At 39.9% G+C, this 22237-nt stretch overlaps 2 non-coding genes across 2 annotated transcripts; one reads left to right on the top strand and one right to left on the bottom strand.

The window, feature by feature from the left end:
• The first annotated feature begins 6902 nt into the window (after window positions 1-6902).
• LOC112713662 (small nucleolar RNA R71) lies at window positions 6903-7010 on the top strand. Its single transcript, XR_003158633.1, has one exon. It is a non-coding gene; the product is annotated as a small nucleolar RNA R71 (small nucleolar RNA).
• Window positions 7011-14772: 7762 nt separating this feature from the next.
• Window positions 14773-14876, bottom strand: LOC112714029 (small nucleolar RNA R71). The gene has a single exon (XR_003158987.1). It is a non-coding gene; the product is annotated as a small nucleolar RNA R71 (small nucleolar RNA).
• Between the last annotated feature and the right edge of the window lie 7361 nt (window positions 14877-22237).

Below are 22237 nucleotides of genomic sequence, written 5' to 3'. Positions count from 1 at the left end.
TCAGGTGGTCAGGTTACAATCCTGGGGTTAGCGAGAAGGGACCTCGGGTTCAGATGACCCGGCTGAGGATCGACATGTTACAGCCTAGGGATGTGAGTATGCTAAGCACCCATGTTTAGTCAATGTAATTTTAGACTTCCATAAATAGATCTTCTAATGTATTGGGGATTCTTTTTTCAGTTTATCTGGATGCCATATAGTAGACCAGAGGTCGTTCAGGTGGTCCATCCGGAGGTGTTGGAGCCTCGTCATACGGCTTTATGGCGTTCCGTTACCTCGCTGATATATTTTGCCGTGGTTGAGTGGCACCAGGTTGATCGGGTGTTACCACAGTTTGGAGGAGTACAGGCTTGCCCCCGTCCCGCCCTGAACAACGACTTCTTGATGTTGAAGGATGATAGAGGAGGTGATCGTTGGTTTCCATCCCAGTTACACCACTGGCATCTTCACTGGGAGACACGTGCGGAGCACGTCCTTCGGTTTGACGTTGTGCCGGACCCGGGGCCGTCACATGACTTCTTGGACTGGTGGCGTCAGCACGAAAAGAGGTTTTTGTCACCGGAGATGTTCTTGGGGGATCCTAGAGACATTCCTATTCCAGTTGAGGCTACACAGAGGGGTGTCAGAACAGTTCCCGACATGGACATAGTTGACGACGTTCCTGATAGGCGACGGGTTGGCAGGAGAGCTCGTGTAGGGACACGGCGTAGCGACCGGGAGTGGAGGAGGCTTGACCATGCTATCGAGGAGGGTAAGCAGGAAGGGATGGGTCGTGGACGAGGACGGCTGGTGCACGAAATTGTGATCATCAATGGTGCCATCATCATGGTACGCACAATTGTAATCTCAACTCTTTATCACAACTTCGCAAAACTAACCAGCAAGTGTACTGGGTCGTCCAAGTAATAAACCTTACGCGAGTAAGGGTCGATCCCACAGAGATTGTTGGTATGAAGCAAGTTATAGTCACCTTATAAATCTTAGTCAGGCAAACTCAAATGGTTATGGATGATGTATGAATAAAACATAAAAATAAAGATAGAGATACTTATGTAATTCATTGGTGAGAATTTCAGATAAGCGTATGGAGATGCTTTGTCCCTTCCGTCTCTCTGCTTTCCTACTGTCTTCATCCAATCCTTCTTACTCCTTTCCATGGCAAGCTGTATGTAGGGTTTCACCGTTGTCAGTGGCTACCTCCCATCCTCTCAGTCAAAATGTTCAATGAACCCTGTCACGGCACGGCTATTCAGCTGTCGGTTCTCGATCATGTCGGAATAGAATCTAGTGATTCTTTTGCGTCTGTCACTAACGCCCCACAATCGCGAGTTTGAAGCTCGCCACAGTCATTCAATCATTGAATCCTACTTAGAATACCACAGACAAGGTTTAGACCTTCCGGATTCTCTTGAATGCCGCCATCAGTTCTAGCTTATACCACGAAGATTCCGATTAAGAAATCCAAGAGATAAACATTCAAGCCTTGTTTGCTTGTAGAACAGAAGTGGTTGTCAGGCACTCGTTCATAAGTGAGAATGATGATGAGTGTCACATAATCATCACATTCATCATGTTCTTGGGTGCAAATGAATATCTTAGAACAAGAATAGGCTGAATTGAATAGAAGAACAATAGTAATTGCATTAATACTCGAGGTACAGCAGAGCTCTACACCTTAATCTATGGTGTGTAGAAACTCCACCGTTGAAAATACATAAGAACAAGGTCTAGGCATGGCCGTGAGGCCAGCCTCCCAATGATCTAAGATAGCATAAGAATAAAGATAGCTACCAAGATGAGAATACAATAGCAAAAGGTCTTATTTATAAAGAACTAGTACCCTAAGGTTTACAAAGATGAGTAAATGACATAAAAATCCACTTTCGGGCCCACTTGGTGTGTGCTTAGGCTGAGCATTGAAGCATTTTCATGTAGAGACTTCTCTTGGAGTTAAACGCCAGCTTTTGTGCCGGTTTGGGCGTTTAACTCCCATTCTTGTGCCAGTTCCAGCGTTTAACGCCGGGCAGTTTTGAGCTGATTTGAAACGCCGGTTTGGGCCATCAAATCTCGTGCAAAGTATAGATTATTATATATTGCTGAAAAGCCCAGGATGTCTACTTTCCAACGCCGTTGAGAGCGCGCCAATTAAGCTTCTGTAGCTCCAGAAAATCCACTTCGAGTGCAGGGAGGTCAGAATCCAACAGCATCTGCAGTCATTTTCAACCTCTGAATCAGATTTTTGCTCAGGTCCCTCAATTTCAGCCAGAAAATACTTGAAATCACAGAAAAACACACAAACTCATAGTAAAGTCCAGAAAAGTGAATTTTAACTAAAAACTAATAAAAATATACTAAAAACTAACTAAAACATACTAAAAACATACTAAAAACAATGCCAAAAAGCGTACAAATTATCCGCTCATCACAACACCAAACTTAAATTGTTGCTTGTCCTAAAGCAACTGATAATCAAATAAGATAAAAAGAAGAGAATATACAATGAATTCCAAAAACATCTATGAAGATCAGTATTAATTAGATGAGCGGGGCTTTTAGCTTTTTGCCTCTGAACAGTTTTGGCATCTCACTCTATCCTTTGGAATTCAGAATGATTGGCTTCTATAGGAACTCAGAATCCAGATAGTGTTATTGATTCTCCTAGTTAAGTATGATGATTCTTGAACACAGCTACTTATTGAGTCTTGGCCGTGGCCCAAAGCACTTTGTCTTCCAGTATTACCACCGGATACATACATGCCACAGACACATAATTGGGTGAACCTTTTCAGATTGTGACTCAGCTTTGCTAGAGTCCCCAATTAGAGGTGTCCAGGGTTCTTAAGCACACTCTTTTTGCCTTGGATCACAACTTTATTTCATCCTTTTTCTCTCTTTTTTTTTCGTTTTTTTTTTTTGAATATTCACTGCTTTTTCTTGCTTCAAGAATCATTTTTATGATTTTTCAGATCCTCAGTAACATGTCTCCTTTTTCATCATTCTTTCAAGAGCCAACATTCATGAACCACAAATTCAAAAGACATATGCACTGTTCAAGCATACATTCAGAAAACAAAAGTATTGCCACCACATCAAAATAATTAATCTGTTATAAAATTCAGAATTCATGCAATTCTTCTCTTTTTCTATTAAGAACATTTTTCATTTAAGAAAGGTGATGGATTCATAGGACATTCATAACTTTAAGGCATAGACATTAATGATCACAAGACACAAACATAGATAAACATAAGCATGATTTTTTGAAAAACAGAAAAGTAAAGAACAAGAAAATTAATGAACGGGTCCACCTTAGTGATGGCGGCTTGTTCTTCCACTTGAAGATCTTATGGAGTGCTTGAGCTCCTCAATGTCTCTTCCTTGCCTTTGTTGCTCCTCTCTCATGATTCTTTGATCTTCTCTAATTTCATGGAGGAGGATGGAATGTTCTTGGTGCTCCACCCTTAGTTGTCCCATGTTGGAACTTAACTCTCCTAGGGAGGTATTGATTTGCTCCCAATAGTTTTATAGAGGAAAGTGCATCCCTTGAGGCATCTCATGAATTTCATGATGAGAGGGGTCCCTTGTTTGCTCCATCCTTTTCTTAGTGATGGGCTTGTCCTCATCAATGGGGATGTCTCCCTCGATGTCAATTCCAACTGAATAACAGAGGTGACAAATGAGATGAGGAAAGGCTAACCTTGCCAAGGTAGAGGACTTATCCGCCACCTTATAAAGTTCTTGGGATATAACCTCATGAACTTCTATTTCTTATCCAATCATGATGCTATAAATCATGATAGCCCGGTCTATAGTAACTTCGGACTGGCTGCTAGTGGCAATGATTGAGCGTTGGATAAACTCCAACCATCCCCTAGCCACAGGCTTGAGGTCATGCCTTCTCAATTGAACCGGCTTTCCTCTTGAATCTCTCTTCCATTGGGCGACCTCTTCACAAATGACTGTGAGAACTTGGTCCAACCTTTGATCAAAGTTGACCCTTCTAGTGTAAGGGTGTTCATCTCCTTGCATCATGGGCAAGTTGAATGCCAACCTTACATTTTCCGGACTAAAATCCAAGTATTTCTCCCGAACCATTTTAAGCCAATTCTTTGGGTCCGGGTTCACACTTTGATCATGGTTCTTAGTGATCCATGCATTGGCATAGAACTCTTGAACCATTAAGATTCTGACTTGTTGAATGGGGTTGGTAAGAACTTCCCAACCTCTTCTTCGGATCTCATGTCGGATCTCCAGATATTCACTCTTTTTGAGTTTGAAAGGGACCTCGGGGATCACCTTCTTTAAGGCCACAACTTCATAGAAGTGGTCTTGATGCACCCTTGAGATGAATCTCTCCATCTCCCATGACTCGGAGGTGGAAGCTTTTGCCTTCCCTTTCCTCTTTCTAGAGGTTTCTCCGGCCTTGGATGCCATAAATGGTTATGGAAAAACAAAAAGCAATGCTTTTACCACACCACACTTAAAAGGTTTGCTCGTCCTCGAGCAAAAGAAGAAAAAAGAGAGTAGAAAAAGAATAAATGAAGGAGATGGAGATGGCTTTGTGGTTCGGCCAAAGGGGAAGAAGTAGTGTTTAGGTTGTGTGAAAATGAAGGATTGAAGATGGGTTTATATAGGAGTGGAGAGAGGGGTAGGGTTCGGTCATGTATGGGTGGGTTTGGGAGGGAAAGTGGTTTGAATTTGAATGGTGAGGTAGGTGGGGTTTTATGAAGGATGGATGTGAGTGGTGAAGAGAAAGATGGGATTTGATAGGTGAAGGGTTTTTGAGAAGAGGTGTTGAGGTGATTGGTGAATGGGTGAAGAAGAGAGAGAGTGGTGGGGTAGGTGGGGATCCTGTGGGGTCCACAGATCCTGAGGTGTCAAGGAAAAGTCATCCCTGCACCAAGTGGCGAGCAAAAAATGCCCTTTGTGCCAATACTGGCGTTAAACACCGGGCTGGTGCCCATTTCTGGCGTTTAACGCCAACTTCTTACCCTTTACTGGCGTTTAACGCCAGTCTGGTGCCCCTTTCTGGCGTTAAATGCCCATTTGCTAGCTTCACTGGCGTTTAAACGCCAGCAAGTTCTCCTCCAGGGTGTGTTGTTTTTCTTCATGTTTTTCTTTCTGTTTTTGCTTTTTCAATTGATTTTGTGACTTCTCATGATCATCAACCTACAGAAAACATAAAATAACAAAGGAAAATAGATAAAAATAACATTGGGTTGCCTCCCAACAAGCGCTTCTTTAATGTCAGTAGCTTGACAGAGGGCTCTCATGGAGCCTCACAGATGCTCAGAGCAATGTTGGCACCTCCCAACACCAAACTTAGAGTTTGACTGTGGGGGCTCTGTTTGGCTCTGTTTTGAGAGAAGCTCTTCATGCTTCCACTCCATGGTTACAGAGGGATATCCTTGAGCCTTAAACACAAGGGATTCTTCATTCACTTGAATGATCAATTCTCCTCTGTCCACATCAATCACAGCCTTTGTTGTGGCTAGGAAGGGTCTGCCAAGGATGATGGATTCATCCATGCACTTCCCAGTCTCTAGGACTATGAAATCAACAGGGATGTAATGGTCTTCAATCTTTACCAGAACATCATCTACAAGTCCATAAGCTTATTTTCTTGAATTGTCTGCCATCTCTAGTGAGATTTTTGCAGCTTGCACCTCAAAGATTCCTAGCTTCTCCATTACAAAGAGAGGCATGAGGTTTACACTTGACCCTAGGTCACACAAGGCCTTCTTGAAGGTCATGGTGCCTATGGCACAAGGTATTGAGAACTTTCCAGGATCTTATCTCTTTTGAGGTAGTTTCTGCCTAGACAAGTCATCCAATTCTTTGGTGAGCAAAGGGGGTTCATCCTCCCAAGTCTTATTACCAAATAACTTGTCATTTAGCTTCGTGATTGCTCCAAGGTATTTAGCAACTTGCTCTTCAGTGACATACTCATCCTCTTCAGAGGAAGAATACTCATCAGAGCTCATGAATGGCAGAAGTAAATCCAATGGAATCTCTATGGTCTCAGTAGGAGCCTCAGATTCCCATGGTTCCTCATTGGGGAACTCATTGGAGGCTAGTGGACGTCCATTGAGGTCTTCCTCAGTGGCGTTCACTGCCTCTCCCTTCTCTCCAAATTCGGCCATGTTGATGGCATTGCACTCTCCTTTTGGATTTTCTTCTGTATTGCTTGGAAGAGTACTAGGAAGGAGTTCAGTAATTTTCTTGCTCAGCTGACCCACTTGTGCCTCCAAATTTCTAATGGAGGATCTTGTTTCAGTCATGAAACTTTGAGTGGTTTTGATTAGATCAGAGACCATAGTTGCTAAGTCAGAGTGGTTCTGCTTAGAATTCTCTGTCTGTTGCTGAGAAGATGATGGAAAAGGCTTGCCATTGCTAAACCTGTTTCTTCCACCATTATTGTTGTTGAAACCTTGTTGAGGTCTCTGTTGATCCTTCCATGAAAGATTTGGATGATTTCTCCATGAAGGATTATAGGTGTTTTCATAGGGTTCTCCCATGTAATTCACCTCTTCCATTGAAGGGTTCTCAGGATCATAAGCTTCTTCTTCAGATGAAGCTTCCTTAGTATTGCCTGGTGCATTTTGCATTCCAGACAGGCTTTGAGAAATCATATTGACTTTCTGGGTCAATATTTTGTTCTGAGCCAATATGGCATTCAGAGTATCAATCTCAAGAACTCCTTTCTTCTGATTCGTCCCATTGTTCACAGGATTCCTTTCAGAAGTGTACATGAATTGGTTATTTGCAACCATTTCAATCAGCTCTTGAGCTTCTGCAGGCGTCTTCTTCAGATGAAGAGATCCTCCAGCAGAGCTATCCAAGGACATCTTCGATAGTTCAGACAGACCATCATAGAAGATACCTATGATGCTCCATTCAGAAAGCATGTCAGAAGGACACTTTCTGATTAATTGTTTGTATCTTTCCCAAGCTTCATAGAGGGATTCTCCTTCCTTCTGTCTGAAGGTTTGGACTTCCACTCTAAGCTTACTCAATTTTTGAGGTGGAAAGAACTTTGCCAAGAAGGCATTGACTAGCTTTTCCCAAGAGTTCAGGCTTTCTTTAGGTTGTGAGTCCAACCATATCCTAGCTCTGTCTCTTACAGCAAAAGGGAATAGCATAAGTCTGTAGACCTCAGGGTCAACCCCATTAGTCTTGATAGTGTCACAGATTTGCAAGAATTCAGCTAAAAACTGATGAGGATCTTCTAATGGAAGTCCATGGAACTTGCAATTCTGTTGCATTAGAGAAACTAATTGAGGCTTAAGCTCAAAGTTGTTTGCTCCAATGGCAGGGATAGAGATGCTTCTCCCATAGAAGTCGGGAGTAGGTGCAGTAAAGTCACCCAGCACCTTCCTTGCATTGTTGGCATTGTTGTTGTTTTCGGCTGCCTTGTCTTCTTCTTTGAAGATTTCTGTTAGGTCCTCTACAGAGAGTTGTGCCTTAGCTTCTCTTAGCTTTCGCTTCAAGGTCCTTTCAGGTTCAGGGTCAGCCTCAACAAGAATGCTTTTGTCTTTGCTCCTGCTCATATGAAAGAGAAAAAAACAAGAAAATATGGAATCCTCTACGTCACAGTATAGAGATTCCTTGAGGTGTCAGAGGAAAAGAAAAATAGAAGGCAGAAGTAGAAGAATTCGAACTTATCAAGAGAGATGGAGTTCGAATTGTTCATTGAGGAATAGTGTTAGTCCATAAATAGAAGGATGTGAGAAGAGGGGAAGTAATTTTCGAAAATTAAGTAAAAGATTTTGAAAACATTTTGAAAAACAATAATTGATTTTCGAAAACCAATAGTGGAAAAGAAATCAAGTGATTTTTGAAAAAGATTTTGAAATTAGAAATCAAAAAGATTTGATTGAAAACTATTTTGAAAAATATATGATTAAGAAGATATGATTGAAAAGTTATGGTTTTAAAAAGATGTGATTGAGAAGATATGATTTGAAAAGCAATTTAAAAAAGATTTGATTTTGAAAATTAATGACTTGGCTAACAAGAAAAGATATGATTCAAACATTAAACCTTTCTCAACAGAAAAGGCAACATACTTGAAATGTTGAATCAAATCATTAATTGATAGCAAGTATTTTTGAAAATGGAAAGAAATTGATTTTGAAAAAGATTTGATTGAAAAGATATGATTTGAAAAAGATTTGATTTTGAAAAATTTTGAAAACCTGAGAAAAATTTGAATTAAAAACAGAATCTTCCCTCTTGTGCCATCCTGGCGTTAAACGCCCAGAATGGTGCACATTCTGGCGTTTAACGCCCAAAGCACTACCCTTTTGGGCGTTAAACGCCCAGTCAGGCACCCTGGCTGGCGTTTAAACGCCAGTTTGCCTTCCTCACTGGGCATTTTGAACGCCCAGCCTTTTTTGTATAATTCCTCTGCTGTATGTTCTGAATCTTCAATTCTCTGTATTATTGACTCGAAAATACACAAATTAAAATTGTTTTTGGATTTTTAATAATGAGGAATAATCAAAATGCAACTAAAATCAAATAACAATGCATGCAAGACACCAAACTTAGCAGTTTGTATACTACTGACACTAACAAAATGAGAATGCACATAACAAAACACTCAAGTCAAGAGAATTCAAGATCAGAGCAATGAAATCATCAAGAACATCTTGAAGATCACTTAAGACACATGGATGAATGCAAGAAAAATAGAAACATGCAATTGACACCAAACTTAAAATGAGACTCTAGACTCAACAAGAAACATAAAATATTTTTGGTTTTTTATGATTTTGTAAATTTTTTTTGGATTTTTTGAAATTTAAGTGGAAAAAGAAAATAAACATATCAAAATTCTTAATGAGAATTCCAGGAATCATGCAATGTTATTCTAAAGCTTCAGTCTAAAGGAATTAGACATGGCTAGTCAAGCTTCAGCAGGACATTACATTCAAGAGCTAAATTGATGAAGATCAATCAGCTTTGGTGATGATAAGAACATCACCTTGAAACACTAGAATTCATTCTTAAGAACTCTGAAGAAAAATGCCTAATCTAAGCAACAAGATCAACCGTCAGTTGTCCAAACCCAACAATCCCCGGCAACGGCGCCAAAAACGTGGTGCACGAAATTGTGATCATCAATGGCACCATCAACATGGTACGCACAATTGTAATCTCAACTCTTTATCACAACTTCGCACAACTAACCAGCAAGTGTAATGGGTCGTCCAAGTAATAAACCTTACGCGAGTAAGGGTCGATCCCACAGAGATTGTTGGTATGAAGCAAGCTATAGTCACCTTGTAAATCTTAGTCAGGCAAACTCAAATGGTTATGGATGATGTATGAATAAAACATAAAGATAAAGATAGAGATACTTATGTAATTCATTGGTGAAAATTTCAGATAAGCGTATGGAGATGCTTTGTCCCTTCCGTCTCTCTGCTTTCCTACTATCTTCATCCAATCCTTCTTACTCCTTTCCATGGCAAGCTGTATGTAGGGTTTCACCGTTGTCAGTGGCTACCTCCCATCCTCTCAGTGAAAATGTTCAACGCACCCTGTCACGCCACGGCTATTCAGCTGTCGGTTCTCGATCATGTCGGAATAGAATCCAGTGATTCTTTTGCGTCTGTCACTAACGCCCCACAATCGCGAGTTTGAAGCTCGTCACAGTCATTCAATCATTGAATCCTACTCAGAATACCACAGACAAGGTTTAGACCTTCCGGATTCTCTTGAATGCCGCCATCAGTTCTAGCTTATACCACGAAGATTCCGATTAAGAAATCCAAGAGATAAACATTCAAGCCTTGTTTGCTTGTAGAACAGAAGTGGTTGTCAGGCACTCGTTCATAAGTGAGAATGATGATGAGTGTCACATAATCATCACATTCATCATGTTCTTGGGTGCAAATGAATATCTTAGAACAAGAATAGGCTGAATTGAATAGAAGAACAATAGTAATTGCATTAATACTCGAGGTACAGCAGAGCTCCACACCTTAATCTATGGTGTGTAGAAACTCCACCATTGAAAATACATAAGAACAAGGTCTAGGCATGGCCGTGAGGCCAGCCTCCCAATGATCTAAGATAGCATAAGAATAAAGATAGCTACCAAGATGAGAATACAATAGCAAAAGGTCTTATTTATAAAGAACTAGTAGCCTAAGGTTTACAAAGATGAGTAAATGACATAAAAATCCACTTCCGGGACCACTTGGTGTGTGCTTGGGCTGAGCATTGAAGCATTTTCGTGTAGAGACTTCTCTTGGAGTTAAACGCCAGCTTTTGTGCCGGTTTGGGCGTTTAACTCCCATTCTTGTGCCACTTCCAGCGTTTAACGCCGGGCAATTTTGAGCTGATTTGGAACGCCGGTTTGGGCCATCAAATCTCGGGCAAAGTATGGACTATTATATATTGCTGGAAAGCCCAGGATGTCTACTTTCCAACTCCGTTGAGAGCGCGCCAATTAAGCTTCTGTAGCTCCAGAAAATCCACTTCGAGTGCAGGGAGGTCAGAATCCAACAGCATCTGCAGTCATTTTCAGCCTCTGAATCAAATTTTTGCTCAGGTCCCTCAATTTCAACCAGAAAATACCTAAAATCACAAAAAAACACACAAACTCATGGTAAAGTCCAGAAAAGTGAATTTTAACTAAAAACTAATAAAAATATACTAAAAACTAACTAAAACATACTAAAAACATACTAAAAATAATGCCAAAAAGCGTACAAATTATCCGCTCATCAACGGCGTCGTGGCGGCCAACGGAGAGGGGCTGTAGCGCACCATATCGGGGGTGATCATAGTGACGATGCCGTTGCGGGGGGTGCTGCTCATGGTGGTGTTATACCCGATGCTGGCAGAGCTGCTAGAGAGTTACATGGGTCGATTATGGGAGATCCTTCGGGTCATGTTGACACTGGACTGGGGGACGAGCCTCTCGGAGATTACTTTGTTGGTGTTCCCAGCGACGATCATTGATGAGCAGATAATTTATACGCTTTTTGGCATTGTTTTTAGGTAGTTTTTAGTATGATCTAGTTACTTTTAGGGATATTTTCATTGGTTTTTATGCTAAATTCACATTTCTGGACTTTACTATGAGTTTGTGTGTTTTTCTGTGATTTCAGGTAATTTTTTGCTGAAATTGAGGGACCTGAGCAAAACTCTGATAAGGAGGCTGACAAAGGACTGCTGATGCTGTTGGAATCTGACCTCCTTGCACTCGAAATGGATTTTCTAGAGCTAAAGAACTCCAAATGGTGCGCTCTCAAAGGCGTTGGAAAGTAAACATCCAGAGCTTTCCAGCAATATATAATAATTCATACTTTATTCGTGATTAGATGACGTAAACTGGCGCTCAACGCCAGTTCCATGTTGCTGTCTGGAGTCAAACGCCAGAAACACGTCACGAACCAGAGTTGAACGCCCAAAACACGTTACAACTTGGCGTTCAACTCCAAGAGAAGCCTCAGCTCGTCGATAGATCAAGCTCAACCCAAACATACACCAAGTGGGCCCTGGAAGTGGATTTATGCATCAATTACTTACTCTTGTAAACCCTAATAGCTAGTCTAGTATAAATAGGATAGTTTTCTATTACATTAGACATCTTGGGACGTTTAGTTCTCAGATCATAGGGGCTGGTCATTCGGCCATGCCTGGACCTTTCACTTATGTATTTTCAACGGTGGAGTTTCTACACACCATAGATTAAGGGTGTGGAGCTCTGCTGTACCTCAAGTTTCAATGCAATTACTATTATTTTCTATCCAATTCGATTTATTCCTATTCTAAGATATTCGTTGCACTTCAACTTGATGAATGTGATGATCCGTGACACTCATCATCATTCTCACCTATGAACACGCGTCATTGACAACCACTTCCGTTCTACCTTAGACCGGGTGCATATCTCTTGGATTCCTTAATCAGAATCTTCGTGGTATAAGCTAGAATTGATAGCGGCATTCATGGAAATCCGGAAATTCTAACCTTGTCTGTGGTATTCCGAGTAGGATTCCGGGATTGAATGACTGTGACGAGCTTCAAACTCCTGAAGGCTGGGCATTAGTGACAGACGCAAAAGAATCACTGGATTCTACTCCAACCTGATTGAGAACCGACAGATGATTAGCCATGCTGTGACAGAGCATTTAGACCATTTTCACTGAGAGGATGGGATGTAGCCATTGACAACAGTGATGCCCTACATACAGCTTTCCATGGAAAGGAGTAAAAAGGATTGTATGAATGTAATAAGAAAGTAGAGATTCAGAAGGAACACAGCACCCCCAAGCACCTATCTGAAATTCCCACCATTGGATTACATGAGTAACTTTATCTTTATTTCCTGTTTATTTTATTTATCTTTTGAATATCTAATCCAATCATATTTGAATCAGCCTGACTGAGATTTACAAGATGACCATAGATTGCTTCATACCAACAATCTCCGTGGGATCGACCCTTACTCACGTAAGGTATTACTTGGACGACCCAGTGCACTTGCTGGTTAGTTGTGCGGAGTTGTGACTAAGTGTAATTCACATGTGAGAGCTACCAAGTCATTGGAGCCATTGTTGATGATCACAATTTCGTGCACCAAGTTTTTGGCGCCGTTGCCGGGGATTGTTCGAGTTTGGACAACTAACGGTTCATCTTGTTGCTCAGAATTAGGTAATTTTCTTTTTATTTTCTTTTCAAAAAAGTTTTCAAAAATCCTTCAAAAATTTTTCTTTATTTTCGTTTTTCTAAAGAATATTTTCGAAAAAAATAAAAGAAAATACAAAAAAATCATAAAATCATAAAAATAAAAAATATTTTGTGTTTCTTATTTGAGTATTGAGTCAATTTTTAAGTTTAGTGCCAATTGCATGCTTTTAAAATTTATGCATTTTTTCGAAAATTTCATGCATTCATAGTGTTCTTCATGATCTTCAAGTTGTTCTTCGTAAGTCTTCTTATTTGATCTTGATGATTTCTTGTTTTGTGTTGTTTCTTGTTTTTCATATGCATTTTTCGTTTGTTAGAGTCCATGCATTAAAGATTTCTATGTTTGGTGTCTTGCATGTTTTCTTTGCATCAAAAATTTTTCAAAATTATGTTCTTGATGTTCATCATGATCTTCAAAGTGTTCTTGGTGTTCATCTTGACATTCATAGTGTTCTTGCATGCATCTTGTGTTTTGATCCAAAATTTTCATATTTTGGGTCACTTTTGTGTTTTTCTCTCTCATCATCAAAAATTCAAAAATAAAAAAAATATCTTTTCCTTATTTCTCTTCAAATTTTTGAAATTTTGGGTTGACTTGGTCAAAAAATTTTAAAAATTAGTTGTTTCTAACAAGTCAAGTCAAATTTTCAATTTTAAAAATCTTATCTTTTCAAAACTTTTTCAAATCAAATCTTTTTCATTTTTATCTTATTAATTTCGAAAATTTCAAAATATTTTTTCAAAAATTTTTTTCTTAATTTTATTTCAAAATTTCGATATTACACTAACAATTAATGTGATTGATTCAAAAATTTGAAGTTTGTTACTTTCTTGTTAAGAAAGGTTCAATCTTTAAATTCTAGAATCCTATCTTTTTAGTTTCTTGTTAGTTAAGTAATCAATTTTAATTTCAAAAATTAAATCTTTTTCAAAATATCTTTTTCTTAAAAATCTTATATTTTTATCATATCTTTTTATCATATCTTTTTATCATATCTTTTATCATATCCTTTTCAAAATTTTATCTTTTTTCAAAAATTTGATTTCAAAATATCTTATCTAACTTCTTATCTTCTTATCTTTTTAAATTTGATTTTAATATCTTTTTCAACTAACTATTTGACTTTTTCTTTGTTTCTTATCTTTTTCAAAACCACCTAACTACTTTTCCCTCTCTAATTTTTGAAAATACCTCCCTTTTTTTCAAAAAATTTTTTTAATTAACTAATTGTTTTAAATTTTAATCTTAATTCTATCTTATCTTTTATTTTCGAAAATCATTTAACTTCTTTTCAAATTTATTTTCGAAATTCCTTCCCTCTCCTCTTCTTCTATTTATTTATTTATTTACTAACACTTCTCTTCACCTCTCTTCATCTCAAATCACTACCCCTACCTTTACCCTTTATTCAGACTATTCATTCTTCATCACTCCTATTCCCTTTCTTCTTCTACTAACATAAAGAAATCTCTATACTGTGACATAGAGGATTCCTCTTCTTTTCTTGTTCTCTTCTCTTTCATATGAACAGGAATAAGGAAAAAGGCATCTTTGTCGAAGCTGATCCAGAACCTGAAAGGACTCTGAAGAGAAAACTAAGAGAAGCTAAATTACAACAATCCAGAGACAACCTTTCTGAAACTTTCGAACAAGAAAAGGAGATGGCAGCGGAACCCAACAACAATAATGCAAGGAGAATGCTAGGTGATTTCACTAAACCAACGTCCAAATTTGATGGAAGAAGCATCTCCATTCCGGCCATTGGAGCAAACAATTTTGAGCTGAAACCTCAATTAGTTGCTCTAATGCAACAGAACTGCAAGTTTCATGGACTTCCATCTGAAGATCCTTACCAGTTTTTAACTGAGTTCTTGCAGATTTGTGAGACTGTAAAGACGAATGGAGTAGATCCTGAAGTCTACAGGCTCATGCTTTTCCCTTTTGCTGTAAGAGACAGAGCTAGAACATGGTTGGACTCACAACCTAAAGATAGCCTGGACTCCTGGGATAAGCTGGTCACGGCCTTCTTGGATAAATTCTTTCCTCCTCAAAAGCTGAGCAAGCTTAGAGTGGATGTTCGGACCTTCAAACAAAAAGATGGTGAATCCCTCTATGAAGCTTGGGAAAGATACAAGCAGATGACCAAAAAGTGCCCTTCTGACATGTTTTCAGAATGGACCATATTAGATATATTCTATTATGGTCTATCTGAGTTTTCCAAGATGTCATTGGACCATTCTACAGGTGGATCCATTCACCTAAAGAAAACACCTGCAGAAGCTCAAGAACTTATTGACATGGTTGCAAATAACCAATTTATGTACACTTCTGAGAAGAATTCCGTGAATAGTGGGACGCCTCAGAGGAAGGGAGTTCTTGAAATTGATGCTCTGAATGCCATATTAGCTCAGAACAAAGTGTTGACTCAGCAAGTCAACATGATTTCTCAAAGTCTGAATGGATGGCAAAATGCATCCAACAGTACTAAAGAGGCAGCTTCTGAAGAAGCTTATGATCCTGAAAACCCTGCAATGGCAGAGGTTAGCTACATGGGTGAACCTTATGGAAACACCTATAATTCATCATGGAGAAATCATCCAAATTTCTCATGGAAGGATCAACAAAAGCCTCAACAAGGCTTTAATAATGGTAGAAGAAACATGCTAAGCAATAACAAGCCTTTTCCATCATCTTCTCACCAACAGAGAGAGAATTCTGAACAGAGCCCCTCTAACCTATCAAACATAGTCTCTGATCTGTCTAAGGCCACTTTAAGTTTCATGAGTGAAACAAGATCCTCCATTAGAAATTTGGAGGCACAAGAGGGCCAGCTGAGTAAGAAAATCATTGAAACTCCTCCCAGTATTCTCCCAAGCAATACAGAAGAAAATCCAAAAGGAGAGTGCAAGGCCATTAATGTAATCAATATGGCCGAATGCACAAGGGAGGAGAAGGACAAAAATCCTAGTAAGGAAGACCTCCTGGGACGTCTCTCAAACAAGAAGGAGTTCCCTATTAAGGACCTAAAGGAATCTGAGGCTCATATAGAGACCATAGAGATTCCACTAAATCTCCTTCTGCCATTCATGAGCTCTAAAGACTATTCTTCCTCAGAAGAGGATGAAGATATGACTGGAGAGCAAGTTGCTCAATATCTAGGAGCCATCATGAAGCTGAATGCCAAGTTGTTTGGTAATGAGACTTGGGAAGGTGAACCTCCCTTGCTCATTAGTGAACTAGATACATGGGTTTAGAAAATCTTACCTCAAAAGAGACAAGATCCTGGCAAATTCTTAATACCCTGTACCATAGGCACCATGACCTTTGAAAAGGCTCTGTGTGACCTGGGGTCAGTCATAAATCTTATGCCACTCTCTGTAATAAAGAAATTAGGGATCATTGAGGTACAGCCTTCCTTATTCTCATTACAATTGGTAGACAAGTCAATAAGACATGCTTATGGATTAGTAGAGGACGTGTTAGTAAAGGTTGAAGGCCTTTACATCCCTGCTGATTTCATAATCTTAGACACTAGGAAGGAAGGAGATGAATGCATCATCCTTGGAAGACCTTTCCGAGCCACAGCAGGTGCTGTCATTGATGTTAACAGAGGAGAATTAGTGATTCAATTGAATGGGGACTACCTTGTGTTTAAGGCACACGGCTATCCTTCTGTAACAAGGGAGAGTAAGCATGCAGAGCTTCTCTCAATACAGAGTCAAACAGAGCCCCCACAATCAAACTCTAAGTTTGGTGCTGGGAGGCCATAACCAAACTCTAAGTTTGGTGTTGAACCCCCATATCCAAACTCTAAGTTTGGTGTTGGGAGTCCACAACATTGACCTGATCACCTTTGTGGCTCCATGAGAGCCCACTGTCAAGCTATTGACATTAAAGAAGCGCTTGTTGGGAGGCAACCCAATTTTTATTTATCTAATTTTATTTTTATTTTTATTGTATTTTGGGTTTTGGTAGGTTCATGATCATGAGGAGTCACGAAAAAAATATTAAAATTAAAAACAGAATCAAAAACAGCAGAAGAAAAATCACACCCTGGAGGAAGAACTTACTGGCGTTTAAACGCCAGTAAGGTGCATCTGGCTGGCGTTCAACGCCAGAACAAAGCATGGATCTGGCGCTGAACGCCAGAAACAAGCAACATCCTGGCGTTTGGACGCCAGGAATGTGCCCTGAAGAAAGCTGGCACTGAACGCCAGTAACAAGCATGGAACTGGCGTTCAACGCCAGAAACATGCTACACATGGGCGTTGAACGCCCAGAACGTAAATCACTTCGGCGTTTAAACGCCAGAATGGTATGCTAAGGCATTTTACATGCCTAATTGGTGCAGGGATGTAAATCTTTGACACCTCAGGATCTGTGGACCCCACAAGATCATCTCAGGATCTGTGGACCCCACAGGATCCCCACCTAACATATTCTCCCCTCTTCTCAACATTCATTCTCTCTTTCCAATAAACACTCTTCCCCAAAACCCTTCACCAATCACCTCAATCTCTCTTCCCAATTACCCCCTTCACCACTCACATCCATCCACTCTTCCCCATAAACCCCACCTACCTTTAAAATTAAAAAATCTTTCCCACCCAAACCCACCCTAAATGGCCGAACCTACCCTCTCCCCCCTCCCTATATATACCCCTCCATTGTACTTCATTTTCACACAACACAACCCCCTCTTCTATACCTTGGCCGAAACCTACACCTCCCCTTCTCCTCCTTCCTTTCTTCTTCTTCTTCTTCTCTTCTTTCTTCTCTTCTCGAGGGTGAGCAATATTTTAAGTTTGGTGTGGTAAAAGCATAAGCTTTTTGTTTTTCCATAACCATTGATGGCACCCAAGGCCGGAGAATCCTCTAGAAAAGGGAAAGGGAAGACAAAAGCTTCCACCTCCGAGTCATGGGAGATGGAAAGATTCATCTCCAAAGCCCATCAAGACCACTTCTATGATGTTGTGGCCAAGAAGAAGGTGATCCCTGAGGTCCCTTTCAAGCTCAAGAAAAATGAGTATCCAGAGATCCGACATGAGATCCAAAGAAGAGGTTGGAAAGTTCTAACCAACCCCATTCAACAAGTCAAAATTTTAATGGTTCAAGAGTTCTATGCCAATGCATGGATCACTAGGAACCATGATCAAAATATGAACCCAAGTCCAAAGAATTTTCTTACAATGGTTCGGGGAAAATACTTAGATTTTAGTCCAGAAAAAGTGAGGTTGGCATTCCACTTGCCCATGATGCAAGGAGATGAACGCCCCTACACTAGAAGGGTCAACTTTAATCAAAGTTTGGACCAAGTCTTTATGAACATATGTGTGGAAGGAGCTCAATGAAAAAGAGACTCCAAAGGCAAGCCAGTTCAACTAAGAAGACTGGACCTCAAGCCTGTGGCTAGAGGATGGTTGGAGTTCATTCAACGCTCCATCATTCCCACTAGCAACCGATCTGAAGTCACTGTGGATCGGGCCATCATGATTCATAGCATCATGATTGGAGAGGAAATAGAAGTTCATGAAGTCATCTCCCATGAATTCTACAAAATAGCCGATAAGTCCTCTACTTTGGCAAGGCTAGCTTTTCCTCATCTTATTTGCCATCTATGTTACTCAGCTGGAGTTATCATAGAAGGAGACATCCTCATTGAGGAGGACAAGTCCATCACTAAGAAAAGGATGGAGCAAACAAGAGAGCCCACTCATGGAGCCCAAGGGACGCATGAGGAAGCTCATCACCAAGAAATCCCAGAGATGCCTCAAGGGATGCACTTTCCACCCAACAACTATTGGGAACAACTCAACACTTCCTTAGAAGATTCGAGTTACAATGTGGAACAATTAAGGGTGGAATATCAAGAGCACTCCATCATTCTCCATGAAATAAGAGAAGATCAAAGAGCAATGAGGGAGGAGCAACAAAGGCAAGGAAGGGACATAGAAGAGCTTAAGGACATCATTGGTCCTTCAAGAAGAAGACGCCGCTAAGGTGGACTCATTCCTTGTTCTTATTTCTCTGTTTTTCGATTTCTATGCTTCATGTCTATTTATGTTTTGTGTCTCTACTTCATGATCATTAGTATGTAGTAACTATGTCTTAAGGCTATAAATAATTCCATGAATCCTTCACCTCTCTTAAAAAAATGTTTCTAATTCAAAAGAACAAGAAGTACATGAATTTTGAAAATTGTCCTTGAATTTAATTTAATTATATTGATGTGGTGACAATACTTTTTATTTTCTGAATGAATGCTTAAACAGTGCATATTTTTTATCTTGTTGTTTATGAATGTTAAATTTGTTGGCTCTTGAAAGAATGATGAACAAAGAGAAATGTTATTGATGATCTGAAAAATCATGAAATTGATTCTTGAAGCAAGAAAAAGCAGTGAAAAAACAAAAGCTTGCGAAAAAAAATCGAAAAAAAATAAAAAGAAAAAAAAGCAAGCAGAAAAAGCCAATAGCCCTTAAAATCAAAAGGCAAGGGTAAAAGGATCCAAGGCTTTGAGCATCAAAGGATAGGAGGGCCCGAGGAAATAAAATCCAGGCCTAAGCGCCTAAATCAAGCAGTCCCTAACCATGTGCTTGTGGCATGAAGGTCCAAGTGAAAAGCTTGAGACTGAGTGGTTAAAGTCGTGATCCAAAGCAAAAAGAGTGTGCTTAAGAGCTCTGAACACCTCTAACTGGGGACTCTAGCAAAGCTGAGTCACAATCTGAAAAGGTTCACCCAATTATGTGTCTGTGGCATTTATGTATCCGGTGGTAATACTGGAAAACAAAATGCTTAGGGCCACGGCCAAGACTCATAAAAGTAGCTGTGTTCAAGAATTAACATACTTAACTAGGAGAATCAATAACACTATCCGAAATTCTAAGTTCCTAGAGAAGCCAATCATTCTAAACTTCAAGGGAAAAAGTGAGATGCCAAAACTATTCAGAAGCAAAAAGCTACAAGTCCCGCTTATCTAATTAGAATTAATATTCATTGATATTTTGGAATTTATAGTATATTCTCTTCTTTTCATCCTAGTTGATTTTCAGTTGCTTGGGGACAAGCAATATTTTAAGTTTGGTGTTGTGATGAGCGGATAATTTGTACGCTTTTTGGCATTATTTTTAGGTAGTTTTTAGTATGGTCTAGTTACTTTTAGGGATGTTTTCATTGGTTTTTATGCTAAATTCACATTTCTGGACTTTACTATGAGTTTGTGTGTTTTTCTGTGATTTCAGGTAATTTCTGGCTAAAATTGAGGGACCTGAGCAAAACTCTGATAAGGAGGCTGACAAAGGACTGCTGATGCTGTTGGAATCTGACCTCCCTGCACTCGAAATGAATTTTCTGGAGCTACAAAACTCCAAATGGCGCGCTCTCAACGGCGTTGGAAAGTAGACATCCAGAGATTTCCAGCAATATATAATAGTTCATACTTTATTCGTGTTTAGATGACGTAAACTGGCGCTCAATGCCAGTCCATGTTGCTGTCTGGAGTCAAACGCCAGAAACACGTCACGAACCAGAGTTGAACGCCGAAAACACGTTACAACTTGGCGTTCAACTCCAAGAGAAGCCTCAGCTCGTGGATAGATCAAGCTCAGCCCAAACATACACCAAGTGGGCCCTGGAAATAGATTTATGCATCAATTACTTACTCTTGTAAACCCTAGTAGCTAGTCTAGTATAAATAGGATAGTTTTCTATTGTATTAGACATGTTGGGACGTTTAGTTCTCAGATCATGGGGGCTGGCCATTCGACCATGCCTGGACCTTTCACTTATGTATTTTCAACGGTGGAGTTTCTACACACCATAGATTAAGGGTGTGGAGCTCTGCTGTACCTCAAGTTTCAATGCAATTACTATTATTTTCTATCCAATTCGATTTATTCCTGTTCTAAGATATTCGTTGCACTTTAACTTGATGAATGTGATGATCTGTGACACTCATCATCATTCTCACCTATGAACGCGCGTGATTGACAACCACTTCCGTTCTACCTTAGACCGGGCGCATATCTCTTGGATTCCTTAATCAGAATCTTCGTGGTATAAGCTAGAATTGATGGTGGCATTCATGGGAATCCAGAAAGTCTAACCTTGTTTGTGGTATTCTGAGTAGGATTCCGGGATTGAATGACTTTGACGAGCTTCAAACTCCTGAAGGCTGGGCGTTAGTGACAGACGCAAAAGAATCACTGGATTCTACTCCAACCTGATTGAGAACTGACAGATGATTAGCCGTGCTGTGACAGAGCATTTGGACCATTTTCACTGAGAGGATGGGATGTAGCCATTGACAACGGTGATACCCTACATACAGCTTGCCATGGAAAGGAGTAAGAAGGATTAGATGAATGTAATAAGAAAGTAGAGATTCGGAAGGAACACAACACCTCCATGCACCTATCTGAAATTCCCACCATTGGATTACATGAGTAACTTTATCTTTATTTCCTGTTTATTTTATTTATCTTTTGAATATCTAATCCAATCATATTTGAATCAGCCTGACTGAGATTTACAAGATGACCATAGATTGCTTCATACCAACAATCTCCGTGGGATCGACCCTTACTCACGTAAGGTATTACTTGGACGACCCAGTGCACTTGCTGGTTAGTTGTGCGGAGTTGTGACTAAGTGTAATTCACGTGTGAGAGCTACCAAGTCATTGGAGCCATTGTTGATGATCACAATTTCGTGCACCAATCATACACTACATGAGAGTACACCATGGGTCAGTCCGGGCACCATGTATTTAGACTTTCTTGCCGGTGATGGTCTTGATGCTGACTACAGTGGGGACCACTTCCTTGACGAGATCACTGCCATCATGCAGGAGGATGAGGCTGCCCGTCGAGTTGGTTAGACTTCGGGGTCACAGGCACATTTAGATGTAGATCTGAATGAGCCTCCATCCGTACCTCAGACTGAGCATTTTGTCCTGGGCGGTACACCACCATCAGCAGCTTGTGCTGGATCACAGTCAGTTATCGGGCCTTCTTCATCCCGACCGTTACATATCCAGCCTACCAGACTTGCCTAGCCACCCCAGGATGATGAGGAGGATGACATAGAGGATGAGGAGCCGCTGATCTGGAGAGGTCATAGTACACGGGTTCCTCGACGTTGCTTCACGGGATCGCATCTTTTTAGATGATTTGTGTAGTGTCTTGTTTGTTAGTTCATTGTTGGTGTCGATTGTTACATACTTATGTTTATGTATTTCCGTTATCACTATTGTATGTACTAGTCATTTACTTCATCAGATGATGTCTGTATGTTTATTAGTGGTTACATTGTATCAGGCACTATGAGAACTTTGTTACTTTGTTTATTTATATTAGTTTCGTTACTTACCTTGCAAAATCCGTTAATTTAGAGAATCCTTTTTAATGTTTATGCTACGTACTTTTTGAGAGCAACTCACGTTCATCACGTATATACATAGGCTTGGAACACACTAATTCGAAACAACCAAAGTTGAACTATATACACATAATTCGAATCAGGTTA

Source organism: Arachis hypogaea, chromosome 9 (assembly GCF_003086295.3).
Source record: "Arachis hypogaea cultivar Tifrunner chromosome 9, arahy.Tifrunner.gnm2.J5K5, whole genome shotgun sequence".
In the NCBI taxonomy this organism is placed as follows: domain Eukaryota; kingdom Viridiplantae; phylum Streptophyta; class Magnoliopsida; order Fabales; family Fabaceae; genus Arachis; species Arachis hypogaea.
Note: the sequence above shows the minus strand (reverse complement) of the source record. Positions and strands in the feature narration are given on the sequence as shown.